The sequence below is a fragment of the Pteropus medius genome, unplaced genomic scaffold (genome assembly GCF_902729225.1).
Source record: "Pteropus medius unplaced genomic scaffold, Ma_sr-lr_union100, whole genome shotgun sequence".
Taxonomy (NCBI): domain Eukaryota; kingdom Metazoa; phylum Chordata; class Mammalia; order Chiroptera; family Pteropodidae; genus Pteropus; species Pteropus medius.
Genome location: NW_024340849.1, coordinates 50,165,851 through 50,179,240, shown reverse-complemented (window position 1 = coordinate 50,179,240; position 13,390 = coordinate 50,165,851). Strand labels below are relative to the sequence as shown.

At 38.2% G+C, this 13,390-nt stretch overlaps 1 pseudogene; it reads right to left on the bottom strand.

Annotated features, from left to right (window-relative positions):
* Positions 1-7,739: 7,739 nt before the first annotated feature.
* On the bottom strand, positions 7,740-7,858 carry LOC120590813 (uncharacterized; annotated as a pseudogene).
* Positions 7,859-13,390: the final 5,532 nt, after the last annotated feature.

Below are 13,390 nucleotides of genomic sequence, written 5' to 3'. Positions count from 1 at the left end.
TCCTCTTCCGGCCACCCTTTTGTCTCAAGATGGGCAAGTGGCCTGTGTCCTCCCCGAAGGACGGGACTTGTCCCTAATGGTCTCTTTGTCTGCTCTATCCTATCACCCAGGCTGACAACAGAGAACAGGGTCATGTTCTGGGCTCATGTATTTGCTGCTGTCCATAATGTTTCTCACTGCTGGGTGTGCACTGAACTCCAATGGAAGCAGCTGAGGGACTGCCATGGCGTATTATTCCAACCACAGCTGAGAAATGGACATGGCTGTGTACCTGGAACACCACACCTGGATGGGACCAATGACGATGGGCCACAGAAGTGCTACTCTGCCGTGACCATTGCAACTCCCTGCCCCTCATAGGCCATGCCATTTTCAACGGGTAGGGATGTCTAGCGGGAGAACATGTGGAACTGCGGAAGCAGGCCCCTCACTGCATAGAGCAAGTGAGATCTTTGCCCAACCATATTGTGGGGTGGCTACCCCCCAAGATGTGTGCTAACACCACCTTTGCTAACGTTCTCAAGGTCTGGTGGAATGGGCAATGTTATGTCAGTACAGAGCCTACTGACTAGCTACCTGCAGTGTATCTCTGGGTCTGTGAGCACTACGTCTGGCCCTACTTGCCCATTGACTGGATCAGCCATTGAACCTGGGACATCCATATTTTGTTGGACACGTATTTCTCACTTTGCCCCAATTGCCTTGTAATTGGGATCCCGTATAGACTGGCACCAGCAGAAATGGGCAGCATGGTGGTTCTACACGCTGGCATTATACATTGCAGGGGTGGGATCCATAGATGTAGAATTGCAGGTAGAAGCTTAAGCCCAGCACACCGCACAGGCAATGAACCTGGGTGGAAGCTACCTATGTGTCAGGCTATAACTCTTTTAAAAGATGAAACTATGCAAATGCGGAAAGTAGTTCTGGTTATGAAGTACAAACTAAGAGCATATAAAAGTTGAAATGAGAGAGAAGATTGTACCTTGTGTAATTAAGCTGGCTAAAATTGAACTGTTATAAAGCTTTTTAAAAAAATTATCCTTTAGTATCAATGGTATGCTTATGTAAAGCTAAAACTTACTTTTCTTTTATCTGCTGGAAGGTTTTCCTTTTTGAGCAATCTGCCAAGAAAGCAAAGATTCTGTTTCAACAAAATAGGTTTTTGCATTTTATGTTGTAATCAGGTGTCAATGTAAGAAATGTCCAAACTGTTAGATAGCTAGTCAGACATGAGTGACAGGGGAACAAAGGAATAGAGGCCAGCTCAGAGGCCATCCAAAAAACACTCCATTGGTAGTTGAAGAATCCATCCTGAATCCCAGGAGACAAAGGACCGGAGGGTCATAACCTATAGCTGGTTTAATCCAGCCACAGACGTGCATGCGTGCAGAAGGTACTGCCCTAACCTGCCCACAACCTCAGCCTCATTATACATACCATCATTATAATATTATGTTTATGCCTGGAAGTTCATGAATCTAATTATAACAGATTGAATTCTGGATAAGCACGTGTGCACTAGGCAAAGAGTCATACAGCAGCCAAGTGTCAATCCAATGATCTTACATGCCAATCACCTAGGAACGCCTTTGTAAGCACCCATTACCACATAAATACAATAAGGACCTTCTCACTTCTGTGTTGTTACAGCTCTCTTAGCTGAAAACCCATCCTTTTCTTCAGACATATTCTGTCTTTTATTTTCTTTTATCTTTTCACCTCCCAAATTCCACAGGGCTGCAGCCTTCCTTAGCATAGCCCGTCTCCTTCTAAAATATACCTTTAATAAATCTTTTTCTAAATCTTGCTGACCTGTGCTTCTTTTCTGCGTCAGCGGGGAAGAACTGAGGAAAAATGCTAATCACACTTCTGTGTTGTTACCCTCCCCCCATGATGCTGGAATTACATCGAAGTTCAAATCACCCCCAAAATGGTAACAAAATCTGTAGGGAATTTTAATGAATTTATTTGAGCAAAATCTCATAAGAAAATGCTTCACAGTATGGCAATTTTGCTGCTTATTTTATACATTAGGCTCAAAGGTGTAAAGAAAGTTACATGAAATCCATTGGTATATTAAGGGGCTCGGAGAAAGCAAAATAAAGTAAAATGGAGAGACACAAACTTTTTTTACATTGGTGGGTACAGGAGAGTTAATAATTAACACAGAAATGGTTTGGGGGGAATAGGATAACAATAAGGATTTCTGTGGTCTTCTGCTCTGCGGGGCCTGGAAACAAAAGGGATTACTCTGACATTCCAAGGGTATGTGATCTTAGATACAAAAAAGGATAATAGACAGGCTTATTTAAGGTAAAGACTGATCTTTGTCAAGAAAGTAACAGGCCCAGGATGAGACTACTGCCATGACCTGCTTTTAGTTGGGAATTTTTATGTTCAGACCTATGTGGTTAACTTTGGTCTCTGAGTTTGTAGAGTCTGCCATGCTGGCCTCCCCTGAGCTTGTCAGGTTTAGCATGTGGCCCCTTTTTCATCCACGCAGCTCTTTTACTTAAAATAAAATCTTTTCAATAGTAAGAGCTAACTTGTATTTGTCTTAAATATCTTTTATTGTTACTTTGCTAAAATAAAAAATTAAGAATTGTTTTACAGTAATCTGTCATCCTATTTAGTCCATTGTCCAAACATTAAGCCTTCTTTGTGTTGTGTCTATATGTTATAACTGTCCAGAAATTGTGTGAAATTCCTGTAAGTCTGATATTGTGGTAGAGAGGCCCAAGCTAACTGCTTCCTAGGACGGTTGAAAGTTATTCACTTCCCCTTATGGCCCACCAACCAATCAAAATACACTTTCCTTATATAGAAAGAACATGCAAGTCTGTAACTATGAGGAAGTATAAAAGAGTGGCAGTTACGCATTCCTGGGAACATCAAAAAGGAGACACTGTGACCTCTCAGGGAAACCAAAAAGCGGACCGCAAAGAAAAGCTTGTGGCCCCCAAGAGGGTAACAGAACCAACAACTCTGACTGCCACCCGGTTCCCCAGTCCCGTAGTGGAGTGGGACCCTAAGTAGTCACAGCATGGAGATGCCTGGTTTAAGACTGAAAATGGGAGTTATGTCTCTAGTGGATGGTGGAAGTTTGAAGACAGGCAAATAGCAATTCTTGAGGTCTTAGCCCCAGCCTTTGTCAGACAGTTCCATCAGAATACCCACATTGGCCAGACAGCGCTTGAAATCACATTAGGCCAGTATTTCTACATCTCCCAGCTCTCTAGCATCTCCCAAATGGTGTGCGAACGATGTGGGGTATGTGCTCAAACAACCCACAACAGGAGCCACGGGCCCCTCTGGCAGTCCAGAGTGTGGGAGGAACACCCTTTGAAGACCTGGAAATAAACTTCACTGAGATGCCCCAATCCTAGGGCTACAAGTACCTCTTGGTCTTTGTGTGCTCATATTTTGGTTGGGTAGAGGCCTACCCCACCCAGACTTAGAAGGCCCAAGAAATAGCCAGACTGCTCCTCTGAGAAATTATTCCACGATTTGGCCTACCAATTACCATTGGCTCAGATAACAGACTAGCCTTTGTAGCAGAAATAGTGCAAATGCTAGCCAAAAATTTGAACATTAAATGGAAATTACGTGCTGCCTATTGACTACAGAGTTTGGAACAGGTAGAGCGCATGAACAGGACCCTAAAAACTCAATTGAGAAATTATGTCAAGAGACACATCTACATTGGGATCAAGTCCTCCCTATGGCACTATTAAGAATCAGCCCCAACCAAGAAGACTGGATTCTCTCTCTGCTAGGTCTTGTGTGGGTGACAACCCCCTCCCCATCAATGGAATACAAGGAGACCTAAAGGAAATAGGCGAATTGACTCTGAGACAGCAGTTATAAGCCCTGGGTACTACTTTGCAGGCTCTCAACCACTGGATTAGGGAAAGGCTGCCTGTTAGTCTGACTACTGAGGCCCATTCTTTTAGGCCAGGAGATTAGGTGCGGGTCAAGGAATGGAATGTCCAACGTTTAAAGCCTCTTTGAAGAGGCCCATCCACTATTATCTTGTCCACTTCCACTGCAGTAAAGGTTGCCAAGATAATGCCTTGGATTCACCACAGCAGGCTTAAGCCAGCGGCCACAGACTGGGAGTACATTTCAGACTCCACAGAGTCCCCAAGATTAACCCTTCGAAAGAAGACGTCGACTGGACTTGCAAATCAAAAGAACATTGACCCTGATTTGGTCACACCAAAAGCTGACCAATTCATGTGCAGCAGAAGCCTGAGGACAGTGACACCCCACCAAGAGGGCCAACATACCCCTACAGACTCTGTTTGTGTAATGTAAAGAGGGAATCAGGATAGGTAGTCAGGTCATACAGTATGGAAATATCAGCTCTCTGACCCAATCTTGGGCCCGAGCATCAAAGAGAGGAATGTGGTAGCTAGGCCCGAGCTAACCGCTTCCTAGATTCAAAGTTACTCACTTCCTCTTATGGCCCACCAACCAATCAAAATATACTTTCCTTATATAGAAAGAACATGCAAGTCTGTTACTATGAGAAAGTATAAGATGTATATAAAAGAGAAAGCTCCACTTCGATCAGGGGCTCAGCCTTTGATGTGAATCCGCTGAGTCGGTACCGGCACCAATAAATGCTACTTTCTGCTTATTGCTTTAGTGTCCTGTCTCTCTGTCCGAGTATCTTGCAACAGTATATCCTGGTATAAGATCTTGTCTGTTATCTAAATTGAGGCTCACACTAAAAGGACTGAATCTGAGTTCAGAGAAATAAATACCTTAAGTGACTTTCATGCACAGGCACCAACAACAAAACCTATAAAGATTGTGGCACATGTGGATGAAGTCCATTCTGCTTCTGCAAAAATGACCCCTCACTGCCAGACTGATGCCCTTGTAACATGGAAACGGTCTGCTCCTAAGTTAGAGAAACTAAGATGGGTAAAGAATAGCCAAAAATTAAGTATTCTTTTTTTTTTTCATGGTAACATTGGTTAACAAAATCCAGTGAGTTCAGTAAGTACAATTCAACAGTAAGTCATATATATCGTATTGTATGTTCACTGCCTATAGTTAAATTTCTTTCTGTCATCATATATTTGACTCCTTTTACCCCATCTACTTTCCCCTCACCCACTGCTACCCCTGCCCTCTGGTAATTAGTCTGGTGACTATTCTATTGTCCACGTCCCTGAGTCTCTGTTTGTTTGTCATGTTTGTTTGTTGCTTTTAGGTTTATATCCCACATATAAGTTATATCATGTGGTTTTCAACTTTTTCTTTCTGGCTTATTTCATTTAGCATGATTCAGCATGATTTAGCATGATTAACAAGGTTCATCCATGTTATCACAAATGGCAATATTTCACCTCTTTAACAATAGCCAAAAATTAAATGAACAGTTGGCAATGAGAAATCCAAGAGAAAGGCTTTGTGCTTAGTTCTTAATGATTCCATGGCAAACCTCATTTTTTGATTTTTGAACTTTTTTATTCAACATAGTACATTTAAGCTGGACTTCATCCAACTGCTACTTAGTATGGGTTACCAATACGTTCTTGTTGTTGTATGTATGCTTTCCTAATGGGTAGATGGCTCCTGCTGCCACAATGCTGATGCCTGTCTCACAGTGGCAAAGAAAGTGTAGAGAATGTGTTTTGCATTTGGGATATACCTTCCATAATCTCCAATGATCGAGGCACTTGCTTTACGGGGCGAATCATAGGACCCTTGACAGAAAACTTTCAGCTTCTTGGAATTATCACTGACTTTATCACCCTCAATCTTTAGGCAAGTTCAAACCAATTAATAGAGAAACTTGATTCAAGCAGAACAAGTCTTAATAATGTGGGACTGAATGAACTGAGGAGGATACTCTAAGGTTTTGTTTTTTCAGATTTAAAGAAATCATTTCTCTTAAGCTATCAATAATTTGATAAAATGCCTTTATGAACAAAGATGAAACATTTACTTTTCTCCCTACCTGATCCCTTCAGAATTCAGAAACTCTCAGTATTATTTTCATGACAACATATTTATTTTTATAAATTTAATAAGAATCTGTTCTCCTTAAAACAGGATGCAATCGGGAGCATTGGTTACATTACCAAGGCTTTGACCACAATGTCATATTTAAGTGGAACATTCATTGACTCAGATATGACCAGAAATTACTTACAAGGTTCCAGCAAAGGAGTCTTAAAAAGAACTTATATAGTCAATCACTATTCTTGCTACACTTATATAAATAATCAGGCCAAGTTTAATGCAAAAAAAAAGTTTTACTGTGATTATCTTGGATTAATAAATATGGGGTAACTGTCGAGGGAAAACTTATGGTTGCACCTTTGTCTATATTACATTCTAATCTTGTTAATTGTCTTTGAGGTTTTATTATATACCTATAACTGGACTGGGTCTTGAATTCTTTTAGTTTTCTCCAATATCTGGCTACAACTGTCCAAACTAACATTTCCAATTTTCTCCTAACCTTCTGAATGGGAATCATTAAGCTCTTTGAAAGGGGTCCTCCTCATTGCCTAGATGGCAGCTACGGTTCAGAAACTTGAACCTTGGATATACATCTCAAAACTGATGAAGATTCCATCTAATACCTGGTCCTGCACTAACACTGGAGATCTTCAAATCAAATTGATGAGAAAAAGTAGCTGACATTGATTTAGGCTTCTTCCTTCCAAGATGCCAGATGAAGACTTTCTCCTTTAATCTAACATGAAACTCTTTCTTCTTTTCTTTCTTTCCTTTACTCTGGCATTGGCCTGGAAAGTTAACACCATCATCCATATCTCCCAGTGTTACCATTAGGGTGATCTGAAATCTGTTGTCGCTCGGGCAGTAGTGAGGGGTCCTCGATTCTTTTCGTTGACACAGTAAAGAATTACAGATCAGTGAGATTGAGAAAAGTAAGATTTATTAAAGCATGTTATAAGAGAGAAATGGGTTTGATTAAAGTATGCTCCAAGGGAGGGGCAGGTTACAGTGAAGAGGACTGTAACCCCATGGAAGTGGGGAAGTCTGTATTATATTAGGGCTGTGATGGGAGGTTACAAGGGTGGTGCTAGACGATTGGCACGTGAGGTCATTCTGATTGATATTTGGTTGTTATATAACCCTTTACCTACTGCACATGTGGTTACCCAGAATTCAGTCTGTTATAATTAGATTTATAAACTTCTGGGCATAGGCATGATATTATAATGATGGTATAATGAGGCTAGGTCATGGGAAGGTTAGTGTAGGACTGACTGTGCAAGCACTTGTGGCCGGATTAAACCGGCTGGTATTTTATGGCTTTCTACTTCTTTGTTCCTCAGGATGCAGGGGTAATTGAAAACCACTACCACTTTTGCCAACCTTAGAGGACGTCAGTTGATTTTAAGGGGGTAATGGAGTTGCCTTTCCTTTATAGAACAGTATATATTTTAAGATTGATGCTAACAATCATAGAGTAACCAGGGAGATAACATGCCATTAATTTAAATAATCATTTTTGTTAAAGAAAAAAACCACAGGCTTCAAATGGTGTCACTCATGCTAAAAGCTCATAATACCAACCTAGATATAATACCTGATCTAATTGGAGTTTCAACCTCTCCCAGAAACAATCTTTTTTTTTTAGGTGAGGCAACCCTTGGTTGACCTCACAGATTGCAAGGTCCTTGTCAGCTACAATCCTTTATTATTATTATTATTATTATTATTATTATTATTATTATTATTTTTTATGCCTACAGCACCTGGTCTTCCTAGGTGATCTCCTATCCAAGTACTAACCAGGCCTGACTCTGCTTAGCTCCCAAGATCAGACAGGATCGGGCTCATTCAGGTTGGCATGGCCGTAGACTTCCAGAAACAATCTTAATCCACCAGTATGGAATTTTCTGGTCAAGCATCAGTGAGGTAATCTGTCCTATAGTCCCTTTCCATCCTCCATAGAAAGAAGAAGCAATCTACATAATAAAACCCCTTCTCCTTCTCATCCCCTAAAAAGGTCCTTGCCCCCAAATAATCCTTTCTTTAATTTTACTAATAACTCCCTTGCCCCACCCTTCTTCCTACAAATTCCTTCCATTTTGTATACCTCCTCCAAATTCTCTTCTAGTTGCTAGATTAGATGTTGCTTGATTCATGAATCATTTAATAAAGCCAACTAGATCTCCAAACATATTCAGTTCAATTTTGTTTTTTCAACAATTTCAATGACAGAATTTCAGAAACCAAGACAATTAGATTGTGAGGTATTTCTGGAGGGAGCTTTCATGTATTTAACATCTTTAATAGGTTCCGTGACTTTAAGCGAAGTAACATATAACAAAACCAATTTTACCATAGGGTAATCGATATAAACAAGAGTTAAGTTCCTACAGAATTTCATCAACCTTATAATGAAATGATGTTGAGTGACTTGCTGTATTCCTAAATTATATTATTGAAGTAGAAAGTCTGGTTGACTGCTTAATATCTGTTACAAGATTTCTTCTAGTTCCAATAGTTTACTTTTTTTTCTGATCACTGTTTTCATTATTTACATGTAAAAAGACATTACTTTGCCCCAAGTATTTTAATCTCAGGCAGTTCTGTCCCACAGAACTTCAATAACAAGTGTATGCTGCAATACATTATCCACTAGCCACGTGTGGCTATTGAGCATTTATAATATGGCTAGTGGTGATGTCAGAAACATGGCAGAGCGAGAGATGTCCTCAGTTCTCTCCCCTTGAAACAACAGTAAGCTGAACATCTAAAACTCAACAAAAAACATCCAATCTGCACACCAGCATGTCTGAGCATGGGATATGCACATAAGAGCTACCACAGAAATTGAAAAAACAACTAGATCAGCAGAATCAGTTTTTAGCAAGGAGATTGAAACCTTCAAAAAGAACCAATAAAACTTCTGGAGATAAAGAACACATTGAAAGAGATGAAAAATGAAATAGCAAGCTTGGGAAATTGAGTCGACCAAATGGAGGAAAGGATCAGTGATATTGAAGACAGAAATCTAGAAATAAATCAGAAAGAAGAAGAGAGAAACCGAAGAATGAAAAATAATGAAAGAGAAATACAAGAACTAGCTGATACCATCAGGAGAGGAAACAAAAATAATGGGTATTCTCAAAGGAGAGTAAAAGGAGCAAGGATTAGAAAGCAGTTTGGGACAAATAGTTGACAAGAATTTTCCAAATCTAAGGAATGAACTGGAGCTTGGAATTCAAGAAGTCAACAGAACATCCAATTATCTGAATCCAAAAAAGGCTTCTCCAAGATACATTGTATTAGAATTATCAAAAATCAATGCCAAAGAAAGAATTCTCAGGGCAGCCAGGGAAAAGAAGACAGTAACCAATAAAAGAAAACCCATTAGATTATCGTCAGAATTCTCAGCGCAAACTTTAAAGGCCAGAAAGGAGTGGAATAAAATATTCAAATTATTAAATGAAAAGAACTTCCAGCCAAGAATAATGTATCCAGCAAAGCTCTCCTTTAGATATAAAGGAGAAATAAAGACCTTTTCAGACATACAAAAATTGAGGAAATTCTCCAGTATGAGGCCCGCATTATGGGAAATACTGAAAGGGGTCAGCTCCCTTAAATAAATACATAACTAGGAGTAAGGCATCTAGCAGGCAGAAAGAAGCAGAGGAGTACAACCCTTACTATGAACAGGGCATTATAAGCTTAAACAATAAGAAGAGATTTGCTATTGCAAGATAGTAATGAATGTTCAGCATACATAGGGACAAATTGAGACAACAATGACAGAAAAGGGGAGGATTCAAATTCAAATTTGCAAAGGGGAATGGAGATCGGGCACACGCAGAATAAAACGGACGACTGTATATATATAACTATCCTTTACATATTCATAATGGTAACCACACACCAAAGATTCAAAACTGAAATATATAACATGAAACAAGAAGTACCTGAGGGAAAACCCACAACCCAACCAAAATAGGAAAAACAGACACACAAAGAAAAGGAAGCAATGGAAACACCAAGCTACCAGAAAACAAAAGATAAAATGGCTATAGGAAAACCTCATATTTCAATAATCACCCTAAATATAAATCAACTGAACTCACCAATAAAAAGGCACAGAGTTGCAGATTGGATCAAAAATTAAATTCAATCATATGCTGCCTCCAGCAGACACATCTCAGTTCCAAAGACAAATATAGACTCAAAGTGAAAGGGTGAAAAATGATATTTCAAGAAAATGACATTCAGAGAAAAAGTGAGAGTAGCGATACTAATATTGGGTGAAATAGACTTCAAAATAAAAAAAGGTAAAGAAAGATACTGAAGGACACTTCATAATGATAAAGGGAATCATACACCAAAAAGATATAACACTTATTAATATCTATCCTCCCAATCAGGGAGCCCCGAAATATGTAAAGCCATTACTAACAGAATTAAAGGGAGAAACAGACCAAAACACTGTCATAGTAGGGGACCTAAATACCCCACTGTTGAATATGGACACATCATCAAAACAGAAAATCAATAAGGAAATAACATCCTTAAATGACACATTAAACCAATTGGACATAATTGATATTTATACAGCCTTTAAACACAAAATAACTACTTATACATTCTTCTCTAGTGCACACGGAATATTCTCAAGGATCGACCACATACTGGGACACAGAGATAGCCTCAACAAAAAGAAGAGGGTTGAAATCATACCAACCATGTTCTCTGATCATAATGCTTTGAAGCTGGAGATCAACTAAAAAAAGAAAGTGGGAAGAACCACAAATACATGGAGATTAAATAACATGCTACTGAAGAATAACCGGGTCAAAGAAAAAATGAAAAAGAGATCAAGAGATAAAAAGAAATGATGATAATGATAGTACAACATATCAAAACTTTTAGGACATGGCAAAAGCAGTAATAAAAGGAAAGTTCATATCATTACAGGCCTGTCTCCAAAAACAAGAACGAGCCCAAATAAACAACCTAATGCTCCATCTTAAAAAAAAAAAAAACTAGTAAAGAAAGAACAAATGAAGCCTAAAGTCAGCAGCAGGAAAGAAATAATCAAAATTAGAGCAGAATTAAATAAAATTGAAAACAAACAAACAAAAAAATAGAAAAAAATAAATGCAACAAAGAGTTGGTTTTTTGAGAAGGTGAATAAAATTGACAAACACCTGGCTAGATTCACTAAAGAAAAAAGAGAAAGGACACAAATAAACAAAATCAGAGATGAAAGGGGGGAAATTTCAACAGACACCACAAAATACAAAGGATTATACAAGAATACTATGAAAAAGTATATAACACCAAATTTAATAACCTAGAAGAAATGGACCAGTACTTAAAAAAATACAACGTTCCTAGACTGAACCAAGAATAACTGGAAAATCTAAATAGACTGATTAGCAGTATAAAATGGAAACAATCATCAAAAACCTACCAAAAAGTAAAAGTCCAGGACCAGATGGATTCACCAGTGAATTCTACCAAACATTCAAAGAAGATTTAATACTTATTCTCCTCAAACTCTTCCAAAAAATTGAAGAAGAGGGAGTACTTCTCGACTTATTTTATGAAGCCAATATTACCCTGATACCAATACCTCGTAAAGATAACACACAAAAAGAAAACTACAGACCAATATCTCTCATGAATACAGAGGCAAAAATCCTAAATAAGATACTAGTGAACTGAATACAGCAACATATTAAAAAGATTATAAGCACGATCAAGTGGGCTTCATCCCAAGGGCACAGGGATGGTTTACATATGTCAATCGATTAATGTGATACACCACATAAACAAATTTAAAAATAAGAATCATATGATCGTATCAAGAGATGTAGAAAAAGCTTTCGACAAGACACAGCATCTATTTATAATCAAAACACCTAACAAAATTGGTGTAGAAGAAAAGTACCTTAATGTAATAAAGGCCATACATGACAAACCCTCAGCCAACATTATACTTAATGGTAAAAAACTAAAAGCCTTCCCTCTAAGATCAGGAACAAGGAAAGGCTGTCCACTATAGCCACTGTTATCCAATATAACATTGGAGGTCCTAGCGAGTACAATTAGGCAAGAGAAAAATATAAAAGGCATCCAAATAGGAAATGAAGAAGTCAAATTGTCACTATTTGCGGATGACACGATTCTCTACATAGAAAATCCTAAAGACTCCGCAAGAACACTACTAGAAACAGAAAGCAAATACAGTAAAGTCTCTGGATATAAAATCGATGTTCATATACTCTAATAATGAAGTGTCAGAAAAAGAAGTGGAAAAAATAATTCCTTTTGCAATTACAACAAAAAGAATAAAATACCTAGGAAGAAATCTAACAAAACATATGAAGGACCTATATAATGAAAACCATAAGATCCTATTAAAAGAAATAAAAGAAGATACAAAGAAATGGAAAGATATTCTGTGTTCTTGAATTGGAAGAATCAATGTAGTTAAAATGACCATATTACCTAAAGCATTATACAGATTTAATGCAATCCCCATCAACATCCCATTGGCATTTTTTAAAGAAATAGAACAAAAAATCATCAGATTTGTATGGAAGCACAAAAGACCCCGGATTGCCAAAGCCATCCTGAGAAAAAAGAACAAGGCTGGAGGCATCACTCTGCCTTACTTCAAATTATACTACAAAGTGACAATAATCAAAACAAGATGCTATTGGCAGAAAAACAGACACACGGACCAGTAGAATAGAATCAAGAGTCCAGAAGTATACCCATCTTTATATGGGCAAATAATTTTCAACAAAAAAGCCAAAAACATACAGTGCAGAAAGGAAAGCCTCTTCAATAAATGGTGCTGGGAAAATTGGAAAGCCACCTGCAAAAGAATGAAACTAGACTGTTTGTTGTCTATCACCACACACCAAAATTAACTCAAAATGGATTAAGGACCTGAATATGAGACCTGAAACAATAAATTGCATAAAAGAAAACATAGGAACTAAACTCAAGGACTTTGGTTGGACTCAAAGAAGATTTTATGATTTTGACCTCAAAGGCAAGGAAAAAAGAGCAAAAATAAATGAATGGGACTACATAAAATTTAAAAAGCTTCTGCTTTTTTCAACAAGGTATAGAGACAATCATCTGAATGGGAGAAGATATTTGCAAGGCACACCTCCAATAAGGGCCTAATATCGAAAATATACAAAGAACTCATACAACTCAATAACAACATAAAAACAAAGAATCCAATAAAAATAAAAAAAACTGGGCAGAGGAGCTGAACAGACATTTCTCCCAAGAAAACATACAAATGGCCAACAAACATATGAAAAGATGCTCAATATCGCTATTAGGGAAATAAAAATAAAAACCACAATGAGATACTAACTCACATCTGTTCAAA